General features: G+C 41.5%; 1 long non-coding RNA gene across 1 annotated transcript in view; it reads right to left on the reverse strand.

Moving 5' to 3' along the window:
* The window catches only part of LOC311595418, a 65,397-nt gene extending 39,905 nt beyond the window's left edge, over positions 1-25,492 (reverse strand). Inside the window, exon 1 of the long non-coding RNA XR_014778437.1 lies at positions 25,262-25,492. This is a non-coding gene — a long non-coding RNA (uncharacterized lncRNA). The remainder of the gene's footprint in view (positions 1-25,261) is intronic.
* Positions 25,493-25,826: the final 334 nt, after the last annotated feature.

Consider the following 25,826-nt stretch of genomic DNA (forward strand, 5'->3'; position numbering starts at 1 on the left):
TGGGCCAAGCTAAAAGTCCTTTCCAGAAACTTAGGTTAGCCATCTACAGGACCCTGACTTGGGTGTCTATGCTGCCCAACTATAAAAGGACAAATTTCAGAGGCCTTGGAACTCCAATAGACAAACATGAGATTCTGAGTCCAATTTCCAAATATAAATAAACAAAATTTTTTTTTAAATCACGAAAAAATAAACACACAAATTTGTCATTAGAGTCACTCAGTCTGTCATATCTCAGTGTGGCGTCTGGAGATGACTAAGTAAGGAAGCTTCACTCTGGAGTTCCTAAATTACTCTGTCTGAGATAGGTCTGAAGAACGGGCTTTTATTGATTTAATTGTTTTTAAAGTAACCAAAATGGTTTTTATGATCTGGCAAATTTGAGAGTTCTAGCGGAATGAGTGACTCTTGGGGCATTTTTCTTAGTGCTGCTGTGTCTTAGAGCGCTTTTCTTCACTCTCATAGATGTTCCTGACCCCAAGATTTGTTGATCCTTTTCTGTCTTAGGTGGTTCAGATAGATATAATAGGAAATACAAATGAACTTTTTTCCCTTTTAGAATGTGACATTCAAGTAGAAAGCAGGTACTATGGAATGACCACACAGTCACACATCCATTATAGTAGTAGATGTGAACACAACAGCACAACGTAAGGTCCTTTGGGAAAATAATTTCAAGAGAGAGAGGTGGGTGGTGTGGTGGCCTTGCCTGTGGGCTTCAGGTTCAGCTTACTAAAGTTGTGATTGCCCCAAAACTTGAATGAACTTCCTGAAAGCAACTGAGGAACAGTGTTGGGGGAGAGGGTGACAGTGAAGTGCAAGACTTGACTTCCCTCAGGAAGATCACAAGGGCCCAGACAACTGTTGTGGGATGGTACAAGATATCACAGAAAGGAAGCCAGGCGTTAGGATGGAGGCTGAGATGAGGGGACTGGGTAGTAGGGAGCAGTAGAAAGTTCTGGTTTGTCATTTCTGTGTTAAAGGCTTTAGAAGAACAAGGGTGACGTAGGAATCCAGGTAGAGAGCTGAGAAGCCATGGTCGGGGTGACTGCACTATGGTCACATGTTCTGTAAGAGGGCCCAGGTCAAAGGAAATCCCAACAAAGAATCGGCCTTGTCCTGGGAAGACTGTAGATTTATTGCAATCAGCTTAATACTCTTCAGATCCTTTGTGACCTTTCTCTTCCTGTGGGTTTTCACCCAAGATCTACAGTGAGATTTCAAGCAAGTGTCTTTTCTGGGGTTATATCTTTTGGTCAGCCTTTGCATTCTGCTGTCAGAGTACACCGTGTGAAGTCACTTTGCTTTGCATGGTGTTTTTAATAATACAGAGAGAAAAATTTAGGAAGACCCCCTTCCACACAGATTCACAGAAACCTCTTGTGGTGGTTTGAGTAGATATGGCCCCCATAGACTCCTGTATGTGTGAATGCTTGGCCCCCAGGGAGTGGCACTATTAGGAGGTGTGGTATTGTTGGAGGAAGTGTGTCTCAGTTCATTTTTTGCTGCCTGTGGATCAGGATGCAGAACTTTCAGCCCCTTCTCCAGTACCATGTCTGCCTGGACACTGCAGTGTTTCCCTTTATGACAATAACAGACTAAACCTCTGAAACTATAAGCCAGCCCCACTTAAATGTTTTCCTTTATGAGAGTTGCTACAGTCTTGGGGTCCCTTCAAAGCAGTAAAACTCTAACCAAAGCACCCTCTAATTCACCCTGACAGTTACCCATTCATGCAGTTACCAATAGGTCATTTGCATACAATACAGTTTTACCTTTAAACTATCCACTATCTCTAATATAGACAGGCTTTGTCTTTTCTGCAGGATAAAATGATATCATGAGGATGTTACTGTGTTTTAGGTTGGGGAACTAAAGTGACTTAATTATAGTCATGGGGTGTTGGGTTTTGTGTATCTTATTGACAATCTAAACCATATTTCCGGGTTTAATGTCCACTAAGGAGACATTGAGGATATACTGGCTGTTCTTTCTTTTGGCGAAACCTTGATACTAGGTAAAAATGCCTCCGATGGTATTTTAGGAGCATTCTATTTTTGACCCTAATCCTTTCCTTTGCTGTGGTTATGGCCTGGAGTGTCTAAATTACAGGCTCTCCCGCAGTTTCAGAAGGCTAATTCACACCGCCGTGTGCATTAGGGAGGTGGTGTATATAATATTCCACTAAGGGAGATGCGAGGAACATTAAACCCCCGCTAGGCAGCGGTCACGAGTCAGGGCTAGGACTGACGCTAGTCATTTTTCTTCACTGACAAGTTTTCATTCTGTGGCTTTCCCAGAACAATTTAGAAATTGATCTGCAGCTGATGGAAGCTGGGATGAATTGGGCGCTGACGTGAACCCGCAGCATCGTCCAAAGTCAGAACCAATCCTGGGCGGCAGCTCCCTTTCTCTCCCTCCTCCCCCGTCTCCTTTCCACAGTCAGCAAGCACAGATTTCACTCTCCTTTCACTCTGGGGACGTTTCCTCATGTCTGGAGAGGTCATATAAGCAATCTTTTATCATCTGTTTGCTTATCTTTTGCTTAAATAAATCAGAGGTTCACACCCTAGAGAAAACAATTCCCTGGTATTTGACTACCGATACAAGAGAAAGGTCTTTTGTTCTCCACAAAATGCTGTAAATCGTATTGAAAATCAAAGGCATAGCTCTAGCCTTGCTCTGTGCAAATGTGGCAGGCTTGTGCGTCCTGTGGCTTTACCTGATACGTTAAGTGTGCAAGGATGAAATTGGGCCATGCTCAGGGACCTGTAGGAAGTATAATGCTTCAAATGTTCCAGGGTTCCTAAAAAAAGATTAGAGGCTTCCTGTAGTCTAAGGATCCTTCAAGGTACTCACTGATATGAATACTGAACAAGTTCAATCAATGCTACAATTTGTTTCTTGAGTTTCCTCTTCAGGGCCCAGGTGTTTGCAGGTTTCGTCACCAACCTGTGATACTACTAGACGGTGTAGAACCTTCAGGAAACAGAAAATAATAGCAGGAGGCAAGGTTTTACTGGAGGCCATCATACCCTTAAAAGTCATAGTAGGGTCCTAGACTCTCAACTTCCTCTCTCTTTCCTCCCTGTAATGGTAAATGAGCTTCCTCGTGTGGCAGGCACTCCTTCTGACACTGGCTCATGGAACCAAGCCAACGTGGACTATAATCTCGAAAACTGTGGCCAGAATAAACCAAAGGGTTTATTAAGTTAATTATTTCAGATACTCTATCACAGAAAGTTAACCAACCAACACAAGCAGATTGCGTTGTTGCCTACACTGATAGGAATGATGCCATGACTGTGTGTGTTGGTTTTATACAAAATAGGTAGAGGTAGGGCACAAAGAAATTCTGGGCTGTAGCGATTATCTGGACCATAGAGATATTGAGACGGCAAAGGTAAACTCAGAGCTACCATAAAATTATGGTCAATTAAAACCAAAGCCAAAACAGATTGTCCTTTGATCACCACACCACTTACTTTTGTGAGTCAGCACTCACCCAGTTCGTTGGAACTGGTTAAGACACATCATGGTGTGTCTTTTCCCATAACAACTTGATAGTGGCAATCATGGACGGAAACTGCTATTGTGGGCAGGAAGAAGAGATAGAGGCTTCTTTGTTACAGAGCTAGTCAGAAACTGGTGAACTTGAACTTTCCATAATCAGAATTTATACTGTAAAAGCAGCTGACTTGGTGGGGAAATTTCCTTCTCATGTTTCCTGCATTGAAGAGGACCATCTTCACGTGCACTGGAAGTGACTGGGAAGTTCTTGGAAGTGACTGGTCACAATGAGCTTGTAGTCCAGGAAGCAAACTATGGCCAATGCTGGCATTCAGCTTAATTAATACTTTTTATTCAATTTAGGACTGTGATCCATGGGAAAGTTCTACCCGTATTCAGGGAGATGGTACCCCTTCAGTCAAACCTTTTGGGAACTACACAGAGGTGTGTTTTCATGGTGGCTCTAAATGCTGTCAGTTTGATAATGAAAATTAACCATGGTGCCTCTTTGGAGAAGTTTTGTTAAGATACTAAGGGCCGAGTGGAGAACTTTGTTTTCTTGGCCAGTAGGCAATATAACAGACAATGAAAAGACAAATAAATTGGTTGAAATTATTTCTTAACTGCAATTTTATTTCCTTGTTTGTAGAGAGTAAAACCCTTGAAGCCTGAGGCATTTTTTTTAAAAGTGTTTCTTCTACCTATAAATCATATTCATGGTTGAGTAGGCAGAGGAAGACAAAATAACAGCCTGGATAGTCTCAGTGCCAGAGCTGGAAACATCCCAGAATTGCTTTGTAAAGTTATCAAAGAGAGTTTGACGATGAGGTGGGGAGAGCCTAGGAGATGATGGATTGGGCCAAAGACTCCCCAAGCAAATTTCATCCCCACTACATGCTGTAAATGGTTTCAGCCTAAGTCCTTACCTTCTCCTAAGGCCAGAGTTTAGATGTGGGTTTGTAAGTTGCCTCCAAAGAAATGCATGGTGTTCTTGAGGTTGTCTTCTGGCCTTTGAAGTACATGCAAATGTGTATGCACACACACCCCTAAACACTCACATGCATGGTATTAAGTATAAATCTATTGAAGTGCAGACTGCTCTAAGGAAATGTCTCTCCTTCTAAGCTTGGACATCATGCAGCTTCGTTGAAAAGGAAACCAAGACAATTTGGTAAAATACATTGTTGAAATGAGACAGTGCATGTTATAGCTTTTAAAAAAGAAAAAAAAATCCTTCCAAAGGTAATACAGTAGTATTATAATTATTAGTAAGTTTCTACCAGCTTTGTAGTGTTTGGGATTTTTTAAATTGTGTAGCATGTAAGATCTGATAGCCTCTGGCTTATAATCTAAATGATGGTTATCCATTTTTGCTAGAGCTGATCTGATTATATGTGCAGTAATATAAACACTGGGCTGTGGGTTCCGTGTCTGCCCAGGGCAGTCCTGTTGTGGGTGGGAAGTCAGCTGTGAAGGGTCCTGTGAGTGAAAGCCTGAAGATGCAGAAGGAAAACCAAAGCTTTTGATTTTAGTTGCTCTGTTCACCTTTGTATGTCAAAGCAAAAACTTCTTAAACTGAGCATAAATATCTTCAAGTGACAGAGTTTAATGCCTTTATCATTACATTCTAATTATTTTTAATTTTGTTCTGAAACTGTGTGTCAGAATCTTTGACATTTGACCAGTCTACAAAGCTTGAAGGTCTCTAAAAGCATTGATTCACTCCCTCACTCTCTTCCGGCAGTATTGAACACAAACTTTGATGGTCATTAATTCAGGGAGATTTAGTTAAATCACACTGTTTAATACAAATAAACTGAATTTCAATCCTTTAAGTGACAGTTCTTCCCTTGCTCCCAGGAGTCACTCTTCTGTTAGCCATGGTACTGAAATTATGTAAGTGGGCCCTTTTCAACATATATAGTCTGGTAAAGGACAGAAACACAGACAAATGATAATCATACCACAAAGTTATACCACAGCACGTGTGCACATGCACGTGACCACACACACACACACACACACACACACACACACACCAAAAAACCCCATGTGACTTAATATGCTCTGTTCTCCTCTTCTGGCTCCTCATCTATCTTGACTTTTATAATGTTTTTAAAAAATTGAAACTAGGCTTAGTGCTACTGTTTTTATAAGATTGGAAGATAAAAATTTCTTGTTTCAATTTATTCTCTTTTTTAGCTCATTATCTAAAAGGCTGAGACTAAAATGAAGCTATAGCTGAATGTATTTTCATCAAAAATGTAAATAAAATTACACATTAAAATTAAATGCTGTAAGTATAGTTTCTAAAATATTTCTTAATATTCAAAATAGAGATGGAGTTAAAGGATAATACACTATTTAAATTATCTTGTAAATAATTTTAATGAGATACTTAAGTGAAGTTCACTTTAATTTTTGAATCAAGTCTTATTAAGTATTCTCATAAAAACGAAACAATTATTCTAGCGTTCAAGGATAAACTTCCATCCCATGCATATGTGCATTTTATCTAGACATAAATATGTATACATTTAAGAAAAATAATCAGGCACAATATTGTATTTCTCAACCACTGTGTCCAGCTATGGGAAGTACTTTGATAACTCAAGTGCCATTCCAGACCTGTGGAGCAGATTGAAAAAATAAGAAAGAAAACGAAGCCCTGCAAACACCTAGGAAGAATGGTCCCTTATGGGAGACTGCTTTCTGGGTGGGCTGAGGAGTTAACAAGTTTTCCTGTGGCACCTAAGAAGTTCCTGTCCTCCAAAGATGTGCCTACTTCTTATATCAGCAGCCTGCCGTGCTGTGCCACAGTCCTCACTGAAAACCAGGTTTCCTTGGTTCCTTGTTTTGCAGTAACAAGCATCTGTTTTTTCTGGTGCTTGCATAGGGTGCTTGCACCAGCTGTAAGTCCAGCATTTCCAGGCAGACAATGCTGTGTCTTTGGTAACACCCAGATCCTGTGTCTATGGCATCTAGGCTCAGGAGACGACAGGTGCGCCATTACAGGTCTCAGATGTGACTGGATCAAAGACACGGGTTGCCTGTGAGTCTAGAGTAGCTAAGGGTCATCATAAGGGGCTTGAAGTCCATGCAATGGAGAGAAGAAGAAATAGGATGTGCAGCTAATTCATGAGAGGCATGAACCCCCAAGTCCCGCTGCACTCCAGGCTGATGGAACTCGCAGGATTCCCATCTGTTAATACTGTGACTTCTCTTAAGCCATTTTCAACGAGATCCAGTCGCTTGCAAGGCACAAAACCCACACTTTGTAGATGGCAAACCCAACTCTCTTTCCTGAGTTCCTGCGACTGGTAAAGGTTTTGCCAGCTCTGATCTCAAATGGTAGCAGCCATGAACTAGGGAGAAAGCACTGGGATGGACAATGGTCCCTTTCCTGCCTTCTTCTCCCTCATGATCTTTGTTCTTTTCAACAGCACCCGATAGCTCTGCCCCTACTCATGCCTTCTGGAAGGATTGGCTCTTATCTAAATGTTGAGGTGACTATGTACAGCTAGGTAGGACTCTAGCAAGAGGGACATGCAGAAGTCTGATTGTTCAAAGAAGCCTTGCAAGGAGCCCTTTGGAAAAGTACGATTACTGCACAATGACATTCATCCATTGCATGTGGAATTTGTTAAAAGGGATAAATACCTAATTTCATAGCCCACTATAGAAGACAGTATTGCATTTCTCCAATCTAAACAACCACCCATTAATGCTTAATTCTCGTGATTTGAAAATCTTTTCCAATCTCATTTTTCTTTCCGCCTCAAGCTGGGTGATTTTTTTTCTCTATATATTTAATCATTAACATAGCATCGGTGTTGTTTGTAAGGTAACACTACTGAGAAGCCTGCTTGCACACTAATAGCTTAGTGGGAGGCTACACATTCCTAATGATTATGCATTCATTTAAAACTTGCACTGCACAGTAGCAACGTTAAGTTGAAGTAAGTCACAAATCTCATTTTAGTCAGAGTATCACATGTCAAGATTTTATAAGTACATGTTGACTTTTTGGTAAAGGCCCAACTTTTAATCAGGAGACAGAGAGAGGGAGAGAGGGAGAGAGAGAGAGAGAGAGAGAGAGAGAGAGAGAGAGAGAGAGAGAGAGAGAGAGAGAGAGATGGGAGGGGGAGCCTCATAAAAACACAGTGGGAAGAATTGTGCCCTGCACTGATAATCTATTTGAAAGAACACCTTCTTTCAGACTACCCAATAATACAGTGCTTACAATTTTTACAAACCCCCCAGTTAATGTAGAAATTGTTTTGTGCTTATCTATCATTCACACGTGACTGGTATAGAGCCAGTCTCAGACCTGTGCAAACACTTACTTTTACACTTTACATAGAACACATGAAAGTTTGCTGTAAGCTGGCTAGTTACTTATAAATCTATATGCCGTTTAAGCTCTAACTCCATTCTGATAGCTCCCTTGCTCCTACATTAAATTTTTTTTTTGCCAAGAAAAGCAATGGGGATTTAAAAAAAAATACACCAAAAGAAATCAAATCATACATGCTCACTTTTGCAAACTAGGAGTTCCTGTTACTGTAAATCACTACCAGATGTCAAATAGCAAAATATTCATTACTCCCCTAAATAATAGAGTTGATTAATGAGGCACATTTACATTGTGGAATCTTGGTCTCTGTCATAACTAGAAAGAGTTTAAGAAGCCTTTAAAAAAAAAGTTGGGCAGATGGGGAAATAGCTATAACACTCATGCTTCAAAGGCAAAGTAAATATTAGGCATCTTGGGGACAGGATTTGGTCATCTAAAGGCTAATAACTTCCAAATGAAACTGGCCCTTTCTTCTCAAAGAAAACGATGTAGTAGCTGCGTAATGGACAGAGAGATAGATATGTTTCTGGACAGTCAATAGCTCACAAGCACTAGGCTTAGGAATATGGTCCAGGGGAATCTTGGAATGGCGTGCACATTTAAGTGGCAGCTTGCATGCTCTGCTCTAGTTACCTAACAAATCAATTTAAGTGATGATATTATTCTCAAGAAATACTGCTCTAAAGAATATCCACCTTGTCTACTGAATAGGTAGTCTTCATTAGGGAAAAAAAAACACCCACCCAATTTAGTGAAGTCACTACGTTGTTAATGAAACCGATCGCCATATACAATTGGTTCTCTCACTTGGACCAGCAGGGCTTCACGTTGACATTCCCTTAACCACTGTTACATGTTATTCTGACTCTTGTTACATGGTAGACAGTTTCAAAATGCCCTACATGCGTTTTTGGGTTTTGTATTTGTGTTCCATTCGTGGAGATACATAATATTGTATATATGGTATTAAAAACATAGCACAGGGAAGAAACATGACATTGGCGGCTACTCAGACCTGTCGGTGAAATATGCGTCTCTTCCAGCTAGAGTAGAAGCTGTGTACCTAAGACATCATTCAGTGTGGATACAAGCACAGTGTCATCTGCATGCATATATGCAGCCTATTAATTTTAAAGTGCATGTGCACACACACACACACAAACACACATACACACTTTGCTGATGGTCCAGCATTCACTTTCTTAATAGGCAATATTATCAGATAATCATTAAGAATGTTGGCTTAGTCACTTGTGATATAGTCCCAGAAATTGGAGGCAGAGGTAGGAGGTAGGAGGCCATCGCAGACTATAAAGTGAGACTTTGTCACGCAAACAGCAACAACAGCACATGGTTTTGGACACATAAGGCACACACAAGTTTGAAGCCCAAATCTGTCAGTCATTTGCAGGGTAACATCACCAAGCAATCTCTGTGGAGTTCAGTGTCCTGCCATGTACAATGCAAATATTCATGTATATGCCTGCTACCTAGAAAATTAAATGAGAAGAAGACAACCAAACCCTTAATTTTATGTCTCATGAAAAATTAGGTAATAATGACCCTCTCCAACTAATAGCCATATTAACTAATTAATTAGTAACCCCATTAACTGTAATAGGATTTTTCCAATAAAAAATCTGTTTGGCACACTCAGATCAGATTCTCTATGTCCCCTGTATTGTTACAGGATGTTAGAGATGATACAGGAAGCTGCAAACCAACCACTAGGATCCATGAAGGACTCAGCCACATGGGTCATCATGATTACGAACATAAATATAAAAGCTGAAATACAATCCATGAACTTATCTGAAATCACTATACCTAGGACTTAAGTGATACCCTGCCTCCAATTCCAAAGAACCTAGACCTTGAAGGAAGTTTGAGATCTTAAGAAATGAGTCTTTTTATTTTAAAACTAGGGGAAAAATGGTTGAGAGAATAAATTTCAACTCTAAATCTCATAAGAGGAGACACTAGTGCTAGAGTGCTCAGGGTCATTCATGACGACAGGACCGGTGGCACTCTGACCCTAAGCTTAGACTCTTCTTGCCACTCTCTGCACCAACCCGAGGCAAACTCTGACTGCCTTGCAACTACCCCCATCCAAGAAAAGTGTGTTGGGGGTGTTTGAGCCAGTTGTGGGATTCAATGTATGAAAATCCTCAGGAGCACATGGAGCCAGGCACACATGGCAGCCCACTTAGAGTCTCAGCACTCACAAAGCAGAAATAAAGTATTTCTCAACCAATCTGGCTAGCTAGACTGGCAAAATAGGTGAGCCCTGGGCTCAGTGAGAGACTTACCTTGGACACATAAGGCACAAACTAGACTGAAGCCCAAATCCATCACTCACTTGTAAATTAAGTGGAGAGGGACTGAGGAAGCAATATCTGCCAACTCCTGACCTGCTGAACACACATGTACCATTAGACACAAACACACACACACACAATACATTATGCATATATATACAATTAATAAAATATATACATAATGTATATATGTACATATATATGTAAAATGCTTTTTAAAATTTTTTATTAATTTATTCTTGTTACATCTCAATGGTTATCCCATTCCTTGTATCCTCCCATTCTTCCCTCCCTCCCATTTTCCCCTTATTCCCTCCCCTATGACTGTGACTGAGGGGGACTTCCTCCCCCTGTGCATACCCAGGCATGCTCATAGGGTATCAAGTCTCTTCTTGGTAGCCTGCTATCCTTCCTCTGAGTGCCACCAGGCCTCCCCCTCCAGGGAACATGGTCAAATATGAGGCACCAGAGTTCATGTGAAAGTCATACCCCACTCTCCACTCAACTGTGGAGAATGTTCTGACCATTGGCTAGATTTGAGTAGGAGTTTAAAGTTTACCACCTGTATTATCCTTGGCTGGTGCCTTAGTTTGAGCGGGACCCCTGGGCCCAAATCTGCCTATCATAATGCTCTACTTGTAGGTTTCTAGGACCCTCTGGATCCTTCTACTTTGCTATTCTCCCATGCTTCTCTCATCTAGAGTCCCAATAGGATGTCCTCCCCTCTGTCCCAGTTTCCTGGTAAGTGAAGGCTTTCATGGGACATGCCCCTTTGGTAAAATGCTTTTTCATGTGATCAAATCCATCATACAAATTGGATGGCAAAATGGTAAAACTATGTAGTCAATGGATATTTATGGATGTAACAGATTAATATTACGGAGAAGAGAGAAGGAAAGGAAAAAGGGGCCATTTCTCAAGAGCTCTTGACACCAAATTAATTGCTGTCCCCTATCTTGTATGAAATTTCTCATTAAAGATCTCCCTACACTTAAAGATGGCTGATCTTAACTTTGGTTGCCAGCATAAGTGAAGCCTGGGATGCTGTGGTGATAATGTAAGAGTGCACGTACACGCAGTCCAGGCAGAAGTCCAGGCTCAAACTTTCACTTAATAATGTTGATGAGACCAGGCTCTGCTAGGTTAAAGCACAGTAGCAACATAATGTTGCAAAGAAAGGGGCAAATCTGAGGAAAGAGCTCAGCTTGCTGTTGCTGACTTAACTAAACATTTTTTTTTAAGCTTTCCAGGCTATAATGATAAGCACTTGGCTGAAATCTATATTTGATTATTTAAGCAATTTAAGTTGTATTTAAATTGTATTTTTTTCCTATGGCCTTTGTTATACTTCATTCACCCATTCATCCCTCTATTTACTTAGTTTGTCTAACTTGTCTTTAGAGATTTAACCTCCCATGTAGTAGACCCAAGACTGGTTATTTACTAGTAAGGTATTGTTTAGGATACACCCACGGGTCCTCTCCATCAATGGTAAACGGCAGGTTTCAAGGCCAATTGCTAGGGAGTCTGTTTCTTTTTATCATCCCTACATCCTAAGCCTCTAGGTGATCTGGGAATGATCTTAGGAAGCCTCCATGGTTTAGAGGGTCTCAGCTCTCAAACTGTAGGTCCTGGCTCCTTTGGCAAACCTCTACCTAAAAATCTATTTACATTACGATTTCTAACAGCAGCAAAGTTAGTTATGGGTAGCAACAAAAATAGCTTTATGGTTGAGGGTCACCACATGAGGACCTGTATTAAAAGGGCTGCAGCATGAGGAAGGTTGAGAACCACCTGGGTTAAGGAAACTTAAAAAGGGACAGTCGGCCTCCTGGGGCTCAGCTGACCAAAGCCTAAGAGGAAAAGCCACCTCCTCACTCTGCAGTGTTGGAGATTCAATTTGCTTTTCTAACCACCTTTAGAATGCCAAGTCCCCTTTTCCTTCTAAGTTCAAGGACCCGGTTGATTCTTCCAGGATGTGGATTTGTGTATCTGTTACTACATATTTGGACCACTGGCACTTTACCATCTTCTGTATCCACACATCCATCCCTCCATCCCCAAGCTAGTTTTTGTGCTCATGAAGACATCCAGCTGCTAGGGGGCTTTATTTTCCTAGATTTAACAGTTACTTGATACAGTGAAAGTCTGCAGTGGGAGGACTAGAAGCCAGGTGCTGACTTCTATCATGGCCAGGTCCACATGTGTGAGATAAAAAAGACAAAAGGGGGCATCCATGTCCATCTTTGCCATCTTCACCATGAATATTGATCACTGCACATCAGGACAGCTGGAGCAATTACTAGCAATCACAGAAAAGGCCAAACGAATTGACTGACTGTTCTATGGTCCAGTTTCCCAGCTGTGTAACCAGCTGCATAGCCAAGTCCCAAGATAAATCCTGTTTATGGGGTTCTAAAGCCTTTTGATCATGAAACCACTTGTGGAAGCTTTTTAAAGGGTACTTGAGGATTCCGTGGCAGTTAGTGCACCTTCTAGCATCTCCAACTCACTGAGTAGGCAACCATTCAGTTCCAGGACCACCGTCCAACACAATTGGTACCAGATAAAGGGGGGAAAGCCGAAGTAAAGTATAAAGAAACTCCAAATCAACATTTTGAATACTAGTGTTTTGGACTCCTCATCCTCTTATCAGGTACAGATTAAAAATAAGTGAATACAAATACTATAAAGGCATGTCTTAGGGAGGCAGGTCATGCACAAGAACCTGATTTCTAAAGCACATCTAAAACTGCCAGGTGTTCTGGCACAGAATTGTAACCCCTGTGCTGGAGCTATGAAGCCAGAGGAAACAAGGTCTTGCTAACCACGTAGCCCACCTTACCTGGCAAGTTCAGGACCAGTGACTGACTCTGTTTTACAGGAAGTAAATAGAGTTCCAAAAGGTGACACAAGATTGTCCTCAGGTCAAGATGTGATGTGCATGTGAATCCCCACATCTCCATGCAAATAAACACACATGCATAAATACACACACATGCTAAGGAGGTGGCTCAGCAGGTAAAGAACTTGGCTCATATTGTAGGAACTAAAACTCATCCATGTAAATGCCAGGTAGGCATGGCAGTCTGCCTGTAATTCCAGCTCTGGGAAGGAATTCCCCAGAGCAAACCAGCTAGCCAGACAATCCCTACCAATGAACACTGGGTTCTGTTGAAAGACCTTGCCTCAATGAATAAGGTGAAGAATAATTGAGGAAGACATTCTATGTCAATGTCAGACCTCCACAAGCAAGTATACATGATTACACCACACACACACACACACACACACACACACACACACACACACACACATACACTGTATGTTAATTCGTGTGTTTCCAGGTCATTTAGACTCATTAGCTTCTAAATGGAATCAAGATAGTCTCACACACACACACACACACACACACACACACACACACACACACCATTCTGTTTTCCATCCCTTGATATTGCTTAGGACACGTGGGAAGCTGAAAAGTCCCTTGAACTGCCAGAAAAACACACTCCGCACTGCTGACTTCTGTTGTTCGCTAATGGAGGCTTGTGAGTTTACCGTGGGTTGCTCATGACTAATGGCTTTATACTTTCTAAGTCATCTTTTACACTTTCAAGAAAACAGGACAACCTTAGCCCAAAGGCAACAGTCTCTGACCTCTCTTATGCTTTCCTTCTGCGCTACATTCATCAAACCATAGGGTTTGAAATCTGCAGCTTTTCTTGTGTGCAATTTAAACAAGAGAACAGAGGGAGGAGAGCACTAATAAGCCTTTCCTTAGGGGACTTAAATAGATCCTAGCACCATCCCAGGGATTTGGGTCAGTGAAAGACCACAGCCTGACACTTCAGCTTGGGACAAGGGCAAATATTGAGTCTGGGTCAGCTGGTCTCACCATGTGGAATTCAGACTCTCAGAGATGACTGTCATTTGCAAGAGATACTTTCTATTTGCCCCCACCACAGGTTGGAATACTTAGGTTGTCACCTCACTCCCCTTGGGGGGAAGAACCAATCTTGGAACAAACTAACTTGGGTGGACTTCCTATATAAGACCGTGGGATTAGTGACCTGTTGCCAAAGCAACCTATCCAGGCTCCTCGTGATTTTTTTTAACTGAAAAATTTGAAAAATCACGGAACACATGGTCTAATAACAGGACAGGATATTGGCAATCAGGGCTTCTCTGGAAATCAGACACCCCCCTTGGAAATCTGAAACACATGGCCCCAATAGTAGCAATTTAAACTTACTCCCAAAGGGAACCAGGGTGACTGAAAAATACTTGCAGTTATGACAGCAGAGGAGGTTAGGGACAAACAACTGTTGATTTAAAAATAAACTGCCATCACTGCATCAATAGCTGGTTTATTTTTTATTTTTTGGTACTTTTATGTTTGATTTCCTTATCTAAAAGCACTTGAGTTTAGATGCACAAAACTGAAGTAGCTAAATTCCTTTTATGATTAAATGTGATGGTGGCTGCCTAGGACTAGGACTTTTCAGTGAGCTAACATTCAAGTGTGGTCTTTGTTACCAAAGATGGAAAGAATTTATTAGGGCATGTGAGGTTCCCCCTTTAGCGCATTTCACCATTAGTCCCTGATCATTAGTGTTAACGAGGAGAAACAATGTCAGAATAACCCAGGAATCATAGGTAATCCAAAAGGCATGTATACCAAACTCGCAAATGCGCTGTATTAATTTTTTTGCAGAGGGTATGTCTAACATTATTGGCATTCTTTTTACTTTGCATGAGTAATTAGGTCTTATTATAAAGAATGACAAGTGTAGCGTCTTAGAATCTGTATAGTTTGGATTTTAACACATCACGATGATAGGCAATATTTACAGCCAGCCCATCTCCTCCCCTTAAGGCTTAATCTCCCCATTCCATCGCTCTCCAGCTTGATTGTTTACTTAAACCCCTAACTCTCCACCATTAACAGTTCACTCATCTCTGCACTGGCTTGCAAAATAGACCCAGCTAATTAATAAATATTTATCCTATGTCAAACTTCCAACTCAAGTTGAATGAGGGAAAGAACTAAAAATAAGTAGAACATAAAGCTTCTACCTCTAATAAGTTACACTTTGAACCATCCGAGATGTATATAAAGTGTCCACAAAGTGTTAGTTTTGCTGGCACTGCCTCTGTGACATTCGAGGGACCGGTTCATTTCTCAGGTAGGATATTTATCATTAGCAAAGTGGGAGGGTTGAAGCAGATGAGCAAGTTTCAAAGGGGACTTGAGTTTTCACACAGTTGTCTTGGAGTGCAAGACATTTCTTGAGAAAGGAGGACGGGGTGGCAAGAGTAAGGAGGCAGGGTTCCACATCTTCCTCCCTGGTGTAGAAAGCACAATTACATGTACCAGTTCTTGCAAAGCTTATGACGATGTCCTATGTAACACAGTATGTGGGAGTAAAAGTGTGAGAAACATAACGACTGGGTAATCAATCAACTCTTGAGGCACTTTCTGGTTCCGTGGAACTATTAAGAATGTTTACAAACCAACACAGAGCAGGTTAGACAACTCATAAGAAGTATGACTGGACATCTAAGGTTGAGTAATATCAAACTTTATGGCCAAATTAAGGTACAAGAAGATCATTAAACTGGAAGCTTTGAGCATGCCCATGAATTGACAAAGACAAGGATAAATAGAAGCTGAAGAGATTTTTTTTATATAGCAAAAACTTTAAAATTAAAGCCATTTAAGACAGAATCGATGCTATTCTTCATAGTTTAAATGCATGGAGCTTTGCCCTGAATCCACAGAGGTCCCCTGCTACCCTCAGTCATGACACGGACTAAAGACAAGATGGGGATCCCAGTAGAAAGAGCAGCCGGCTGCTGGGCCCCTCCCTCTTCCAGCCCAGGAATTTACACACATTCAGACACCCACTTTTGGTAATAAAGGCTGTATGCCCACCAACTGTATTTGAATCACTCATTCCTTTTCAGAGGAGAATTTCCCCCGTCCTTTTGAAAATAGCATGAAATATAAACCGAACAGTCTGAAAAGCCCGCTCCCACCGCCTTATACATTTGCCAGAAGCCATTCAATCCATTTTTTAAAAAAGGAATCCATTTGCATCTCTTTACCATCATATTTCAAACTTGAGTGAGAGGGGCTTGGAGACTGCCTCATTTTGGGGGTCCTAAACTTGTCTGTTTCTCTTCACCATCCCCGAATGATCACAAGGTCTTGTGATAGAAGATGAGGGTGGAACTCAGGTTTCTTGGCAATCACTTGACTCCATGTGTCTGAATCTCCTGGTGACCAAATGTTTTGCAGATGCTTCATCTAAACCATGCACACGTGTGTGCTGGGGAGGGAGGAGAGAGATGGCAGGACCAGGCAGAGCTGGAAGCAGTTGACTTGGGAATACCCAGGGATGCTTCCTGTTTCCCTACTGATGCCATCGTTTCACTGAGGAGTTCCCTTTCTTGTAGTTCTTATTGTGGTGTGGCTCCCTGGGTGGTTCAGAAAGCTTATGGAAGCTTGCCTTTCTACACAAATGACTGCTCAAGGGAAGGTGGGGATTTAAATATCAAAAACTGTGACACAAATGGAGCATGTGTTCTTTTCATTAGGAAATAGAGAAGCCCTTAGAAATATCTGCCCTTACTAATTATAGCTTTTCCTCTTATTTACTTTATGAATTTATGAGTCTTTTATGCAATCAAAAACTGTTGTGTGTATGTGTGTGTGTGTGTGTACACACACACACATGCAGAGAGAGCATATAAGAAAACAGGTGACAGATAGCAAAGCTGCGCATCGGTAAGAGATAAATGATTAAATATGAAGTTTATATAAAAATTCATAAGTTCTGTAAGTCCCTTCATTAAGCCCCCAAAGACTCCTCCGGGATGCCCTGAGCACGTCTGTACCACTCTGTGCGTGATCTTGCGGTTTTGTACCCACATAGCCTAGCTCCCCATCAGGCTTCCTTCTAGGAAGCACCAGCACCTTTGCTAACTAGAGGTGCTTCTAGGTGGTCAATTTCTTTCTCTTTTTGAATTAAACAAAGGGGTTTCTCTCGCCATGGATCACGTGCATCCTGCATGTCTCCCCCTAGTGTTGCTTGGTTTCGGTGAGGATCATATTGCCTGGAGAATGCTTACCCCCTGTTAATGAACTCTATTGTGATTTGGCAGATAGTAAGTAGCTATAGTCTTTTACTCACACACTTAGATAGCACCACTAATTTTACAATGGATTACTATGACTCGTTTTAATTTCTACTTACAGAGAATGTCTTTTGTTTGGTTATAGGTAAAGTTAATGCGAGTGATGTTGCTTTGTTAATTAGGTATCCTCTTATTGTGACTACTTGGACCTTCAAGGTTCAAGTCTACATCCCTCCCCAACCCTAGAGACAGACGGTCTACATTTACAGGTGAATTTTCAGTAATCGGCCAATTAGAATAGCTTACTCTTAAAAGACTCTGCTAAGATCTTTTATGTATTTGTTCATTCTTTGCAATAACTGGAAAAGAAGAACCGTTATTTGTACAGACTCAGCCTGGTTGGACCCTGGGCACTGTGGATCACACTCCTACAGGCTCGGATTTCAAAGCCAATGGAGCTGAGCCTCCTCCTTCTTTGTATGCAGAGAGGGCAATCAATCAGTCAATCAATGTTAAATAAGTAGAAAGAGCAGAGAGAGTAAGAGTACTAAGAGGAACAACAACAACAACAACAACAAAACCAACAACCAGGCAACTGCTCTAAGGAGGAATTCAGAGTCCTCTTCCTGAATCTCATGGAGCAATCCACACATGGGGAGCACTGTCAACCCTCACCTAACAGGGTTTTGCTTGCAGCAAAAAGAAAGGGGTGGAAATCCACGCAGAGTCACTCTCTGCTTTGTGTGTATGCATGTGCGCAGGTGCATGTGCATGTAGGGGCCAGAGGACAACCACACTGTGCAAGCCCTAGGGAGTGCCCTCTCTCCTCCTCCCAAGGACTACAGTTACACACGTGACTATGCCTGGCTTTTCACGTGAGTTCTAAGTGATTGCACTCAAGTCCTCGCAGCCTCAATTTCAGCATTAAAATAAAATCTTAAAAAAAAACACACACAAGGAATTATCAATGAGTCTTTAGTTTCTTAGATAGAGCAAAAGAAACTGATGCAGATGCTTGCCACCTGGAGATCTGTGTCAGACCTGAGAGGCTGTGAGAGGCTGGAAGTAGCTGGAGAATTGAGAGTATCTGAGGAAGGCAAGTGCCTCAGGAGGAGGGCTGGAAAGAGGAGCGCTCACTCTCTGCTGCGCTGACTACAGCATGAACTTGCATGTACTCATCTACCTGTTTTGTTTTCCTGAAATGAAGGCCATCATCTGAATAATCACTTGTGCCTGTACTAGGCTGCATCTCCAGTGCTGCCCTGGAGGTACTCTTTGCAAGGTATATCCCAGAGCTACCTCTAAAGATTTTCCACACCACTTCCCAGAAAAATATCCATGAATTAGAACTCTCTTCTTAATCGCTATGTTCGATAACATTGCAATATGGCTCTTCAATAAGGCATAGGCAATAGTCACACCTATACTTTACATTGAGTGAATTTTGATGAAACTCTCAGAATGATGCACGGATACTCTCTGTGCTGGCACCAGAAGCCAGGCCAAGTATGCATGGAGAAGCATGGTTCTCCATGCATGGTTCAATAAGTACAATTTAGTAGAATAAATAAGACAAGTACATAAATAACCACGCAATAAAATATACGAGAGGAGGTTACAGGAGAGAGAAATTACTCTGCCAGAGGATACAGAAGCCCTGAAAAATTCAGAGAAGTTTTAATAATAGACATGGGGGAGGGGCCAGAGGGGCTTAAAAATAAAAATATCCAAGTGCAAGGTATAAGTTTTATTTCATTAAAAAATTACTAAAATACTGGGTCTTGTGTTCCTATTAGTACCGAATGGGAAGTTGTCACTAAGCAGCAATCTTTGATGGCACATATGTGAGATCAGCTGTGTGTAGAGGTGACTTTCTTTCTCTTGTCACCATAATTAGATTTTTTGGCAACAGTGGCTCCACTTGCAGTTGAGTTTTCACTAAAGATTAAAATTCATTATTTCCAATAAAATCGTGATAGAAAATACAATCAACGTGAAAGTTCATTGTATATACAGCAAACTACACGTAATTAAAGGCAGTAGAAATTGCCAAAACACTTAGAAAAGACCATAAAATATTCAAAGCTATGTAAAGCTAATATAATCTGTTCTTAAAATTTGGAAGTTGAAAGACCTGAACATCTGTCAATATCTTCTGCCTGCGTTTAAAGTATTCTCATGTGACGTCTATAAATAAGGGCTCTATGTAGAATGCTCCAATTCTAAGGCTATAGTATTGTTTACTAAGTGCAAACAGTACAAACAGACTGAATAGCTTAGTATGTTTCCTATATGTTGTCAATCTTTATTGATAAGGAATTACTTCGTATGTGAAGATGGAGGATATAAAGTCAGAAAAAAGGTGGTAAATATGTATCTCAAGGTCAACATGATCCAATAGACATTTATATAATGGATATGGAATATAATTAGATTCATAAAGAAAGTACATTATATAATTTGTGGTATATGTTTACTATTGTGACCACCACATTAAAAGTAGACATATAATATGAAGTTTCTTATTTCTTCCCAGGAAATGATTATTAAACTGATGGCTCATTTTATAACTAAAGGGAGTTCCAGTCCTGGAAACCCACAGAAAACATCCTGGGCAAAATCCAGGTTACAGGAAATATCCCAAGGATCTCGCTCACTTGTTACACGCTTTGGTATTCCAAAATTGGTTTCCATTAAAGTATTGATTTTTAAGTAAATTACATTTTATTGTATGCTGTGTATGAGAACTGCCGATTAGTAATCAAATCTAAGTACTTTTGATTTATTTTTATGGAATACTATTATAAAGGCAAATTATTAAAATGAATGTAATTATCCATGCTTGATTTATCTAATGTAGGGCACAGTTTATTAATCTTTATTTTCTAAGGGTATTAGGAAAATTCTTAAATTCAAATTAAAAAATGTCCAGACATCTGTGTAACCTAAGGACACTCATCACGGGAGTAGAGAAATTTATAATGCCAAGAACTAATAGCCAGCTAATGACCTCAGTCCCAAGATGCACCGAGTTAAATACAATTACAGCCCGTTCTCCATTACACACTCAAATGAAGGAGAACCAAAATATGGATGACACAAAAATCATTCAGAGAAAGTGGAAGGTGGTTGGGGCCTCATGGCTGAGACTCATCTGCAGCATAGTTTGGGCCAGGATGGAGCTTCTATCAGTGTGGACCCAGCAGACACTGAGATTTGATGGCAAGATGTTTCCCTATTTACAGCCCTGAGGATCACTGCTCTTCCCCTGGGAGAAAAACAAAAGCCAAACCATGATCAAAATGTGGCACACCAAGGAACGCTGACACACACTTCAAATAGTAAATCATTTCCTGAGCAGTGGCTGAAGATAGCTTACTGCTACCAGCAGATTATATTCTAGATCTATCTAGGCTGATAGAAGTAAGTGCCCCCCTCTTTTTTTTTAAACAAAGCAGCACTTATATTTGGATTCAGGTAGCCACATCTTAACTCATTTTCTCTTCTCCCTTACATTTCAAATGGGAAACTAAATTGTAAACTTTAATAAGTCTTCCCTCATATGTGACAACCCACTCAGCATAAAATCAACAACTTGAGATTCTAGGCTATGATTCCAAAACTTTAGAAGATACTTGTAGAAAATTCTACACTCACTTTTGATGTAGTGGTTTTTCCTTCAGAGATCGACTTTTATTCTTACAGAATAACTAAATGGGACATTTCCAAAAGTTTTAGGCAAGGTTTCCTCATGTATTGCCTATATACGTCTGTCAGTAACAAAATCCATTAAAATATATTAAATGTATTTATAAGCCAATGGATCACAGCACTCTCCCTTTTTATGATGTTGGGTCCAAGAAAGTGCTGCCTGGAGATCCGAGGTCCAATAAGAAGGGCAGAGCTAACCAGGGGCAAAAAATGACCATATACAAGTTTCCTCTAAAGTTACTATTTATACATAAAAGCCCCGAAAGTAGCAGGCATCCATAATGTGAAATTATTCTTAGCACACGGAGGTGGCTTTACGGCAGGACTTTGAAAGAATTACACTCTCCTCGTTCCTTCAACTTCTCTTTCATCTTCTTTTAAGATATTCTTCTGTGACCTTCGCCACAAAAGAGAAGCCAGCCCAGTGTCACCGGGAAATTAGGGTAGGGTCATACAGGGCCGTCTAAAGACTGCTTTTAGACAAAGCTCTTTTTAGAACTGTCTAAAAGCCACAGGCCATTTAAAATGGGCTGAGAACAGGGCCACTCAGATGCTCATGGCTTAAAGGAGTATTGGAGGTGACCTTTCCCCTTCCCTTATCAATGAGTTCTCTGAAGACGGGAAGGTCACAGTTCAGGTATGCCACCTCGGAATATACCTTTCCATACTCCAGCTTTGCTTCTTTTCCAACTTATCTAAATTCTCAAGAATCAAGAAAAACAACTACAGAGACCGTCTGACTACCCCAGGTTCTGTGGCACCGAGTCTGTGATTACGAAGCAACTCTTGACACCTTCAGCAGTTAAGACACAAAAGGTCTTTGGTGTATTTCCCCCTTTCTGCTCTAAACTATAAGCATCTTTGGCTTTCAGAGTCTGGGAGATGAATTTTTCAACAGGAAGAGCTCTTGCAGGCTGGACATCCTGCAGTACTTCCACCTGTTTCTAGAAATCTAAGGAGGTAGTAATGGTTTGGGCTGTATTTTAACACAACAGTGGGGTTGCCTCCAAGTCTCAAAAGGAACTCATCAGTCTGATTATGTATCATCTCAAACCCATTTCCTGAAGGCGTTGGAGTTCTAGAGTTCATTGACAAAGCAGCTCATGGGTATTTACTTGTTAGCACAGGCAAGGCTTTCTCGTCTCCTGTCTGTGTATGCCAGGCCACAATCAGGCGTGGAAAGCTGCCTGCTTCTTCCACAGCATCTGCACGCTGTGATGCTGCCTCTCCGGTTTCACCTCCGTGTGCCTCTGCTTTCACAATGACGATAGGAAAAGTGGGACTTGGTAGAGAAGGAAGCCAGCTCGTATGTGTGTCTCCGGTGAATGTCAACTCTTCACTGAGGCTTCCACCACCCCCTCAACCCCCACCCCCGTGTTTCTTATACAGACTCACATCTGGCCTCCTTCACACTCCTCTTCCTTTGAAGTTCATTTCTGAACTGAGAGTACACATAGCTCTTTCACTTAATTGAGATTTAAATTATTTATGGCTTGAATAAATTATTTCTCCTTCCAAAGATATTTACATTTAAAGACACATTTAAACTCTAGGTTTACCCATATTAAAAACCAAGTTTAGGAATTATGACTTCATTATTGGTGTGGTCTTAGGTAAATGAGTTACCTTACTTGTCTCCACTAAGCCTTAGATGCTTAGAATCTGATAAATGAAGGTAATACCAGCCTCACAGATTATCATGAAAGTATTGACATGAACCTACACAGCAAAGACACTTTCATCAGTGCATTTTCAGGGACAAAATAGAAAGCCTAACAAAACATAGTATTTATGTAAAGAAAATGATTCATTAAATCGACTGCAAAGTCCAAGGAGTGGACCAGCTTCAGGCACACTTGGGGCCAGACACTTAAATAATGTTTTTGTGGATTAGCTCTTGCCCCTGCTTTAATTCTGTTTCCCTGAGTCAGTCCCAAGCTTCGGTGGCCCTCTCTCCTAAGATCTCCCTATTGGAAAGGGCATTCACAGCCTCAGGTTTTACAAGGCAAGCATTTTATTTTTTGTTTCATTTCAGGTTTTTTTGGTTTTTTTTTTTTTCTGAGACAGGATTTCTCTGTGTAGCCTTGGCTGTCCCGGACTCATTTAACTCACAGAGATCTGCCTGCCTCTGCCTCCCATGTGCTGAGAGTAAAGGTGTGCGCTGCCACACCCGGCCCAAGCACCTTATTTTCTAAATGTTCCCTCTCTGCAGTCTACCCTCCCTCCCTCCCTCTATTCTTCCCTTTTATCCTTTCTCCTTCCCTCGTTTTATTCCCTTCCTCCCTCCCTCCCTTCCTTCCTCCTCCTTTCTTCTTCGTTCCTTCCTTCTAATGGATCCCAGGCTTGAAGACTTGAACTCAAGATCTCCCTGTCTTTGCCTACCAAGTGCTGGGATTGCAGGCATTGTCCACCACGCCCAACTTCCCAGAGTTCCTAATCAGATTCTGTACCAGGGCTGGGCTGTAGCTCAGCCGCTGACTGCACGCCTAGCATGGGTGAGACCCTTCTTAGGTTCAATCTCTAGTACTGTGAGGAAAAACAACAAAAAGATTATGTCCCAACCTACGGTACTGGATTGGCTTATATGGCAACCTACAGTACTGGATTGGCTTATATGGCATCCTAGGCAAAGTAACTGGAGACACTGGGTACCAAGTGACCTACTTATCTAGGCCTGGCCTCTATGTTTATTCTTGAGTTCAGTTGATTAGATCAATAGGTGGGACCCCTGGGGAAAATCCAGATGCTTCTGTCTGAAGATCAGATAAAATGCACTGGCCAAACAAATATCAGAGAATTTGTCACAAAGCCTAAGTTTTCTTTCTCGAGCAGTGTTCTGGGGCAAGTGTGAGGAACACAGGCCTTTCAAATTCCTTTAATCTGACATAAGTCAAAGCAGGGGGGTCTCTTTCAATCTTCCCAGTAATCAAAATCATTGCAACCATTCTATATAAATACATGTATATGTAATTATGTACTTAAACCTTTTATGTACAACAATGCATTAAGTGTTATATTTGCACACACACACACACACACACACACACACAGTGTATTGTGAGTGTACGTGTGCTGCGAATCGCGTGCACTGTTTTAAACCATTGTTTCAGGAAAGATGTTACTTTTGTTGATTGGGGTTTGAACATAGCAACAGTAGATGGTGAAGTGGAGAGAAGTTTTATAGGCTAATTTTACATCTGGCACTATGGGTTTATTGGAACAAATATACAACTAGTATGAATGTGGTTAATACTGGGTCTTGCATCAGTAATGTGTTTCGTTCATTTTACGCCTCCTTTAAAGTGCGTATCTGTGCCTGCCACTTTCCAACGTGCACCACGGGCTTTATAACCATTACCGCACCACTGTACAAAGCTGCCAAATGAGGATTTTGAAATTTAACTACAATACAGCTGGCCACAGATCTGGGAGTGGTTAAAGGGGGGCAGAGAACCCAAAGCACACGAGGTCTGATATCTCTGTTAAGGGCCAGGTAGAAACATTTGTTCCGAGGGTTGGCTCTGGGGGTCCACAATCGGTCCCCGTATTTCCCCTTAGCCAGCACCACTGCTCACGTTAAAACCTACAGCCCTTTCTCTGGGGCACGCTGCGGAAACTTGAGATCACAGAGTTTCATGTCTGAAGAAGGCCAGAAGGTTCTCATTAGAAGCTCATTCCTCAACTACCTACGAGGAAAACAAAGACCCCTGATCTTCCCATGGAGGGTGCTTTATGTGGCCCAAGCGGTCAGGTACCTTCTGGGGATTGTTAAGAATTTAACAAGACATCTGAGAGTGAAGCAAGCTTTGTCTTAGCAAACCACGATGAGAACGCTTGCGAGGAGCGAGCGCAGAAGGCGGCCCTTGGCAAAAGCCATTCTTTATATTTTGAATAATGCTCTGTTTTTAATCTTTAAAACACACTCTCGTGCTCTCCGCAATTTTACGCTGGAAAGTGGTGTAGGGACTGTTATCAGATTGCAAATACATAGTTCCGGGACGGTGTACTCTCTATATATACACGCGTTTCTTGGAAAGGGAAAAACTGTTAGTTGTCCCCTGACAGACACAGAGAAATTACCCTTGGTCCCTTTGGGAGAACAGGCTGAGCTCCGTAATGAACCAGGTGGGCAGCCTTTGACTATTCACCTCACAGCACTGGGTAACCCCCTAGGTCCCTGGGGCAATCTTGGCAGACCCACACTGATTTCTTTCCACTGTACCTCATGCATTTGGATTCCTTTGATCCTCCGGTGCCCGGACTCAAAGAGAAGGGAAGAGTAAAGGAAGGTGCTGAGTTCACGGCAGTGCTGCAGGCTCTGTGGATGACGGGGTGAACAGTAGGCCCAGTCTTCAGTGAATGCAGCCTCCAGGCCTAGCCAGAGATGACCCCGATAGCTGACAGGAACCTCTCTGGCATTGAAATCTTCTCAGGATGGGACTTTGAGGTGAAGTTGAGGCATTAACTTACTCCCCAAACAGATAAGCCTTTCATTACCCGCCTTCCCTGGAAAGCAAGTTTGACAAGTTTGATATTTATACGAGGACCGTGAAGTTTACTGGCAAGTTCAAAGGCATAATCCATTACTGCAGGCAGCTGCGAGTGGAAAGATGCTTAGCCCTTTCAGATTTTCACATGAACGATGGAAACACTTAAGAAGGCATGATTTTTCCAGGGAAAAGGCTGAGGTTAGGTGGGCCACACTTGTATTTTAATGAGCACTATTATAGTGTACCAAATTGAAAAATGGGAAAATGCATATTCAGTGATCTGAATGGTCTCTGTTT

This window comes from Acomys minous (genome assembly GCF_964271855.1).
Source record: "Acomys minous genome assembly, chromosome: 4".
Taxonomy (NCBI): Eukaryota; Metazoa; Chordata; class Mammalia; order Rodentia; family Muridae; genus Acomys; species Acomys minous.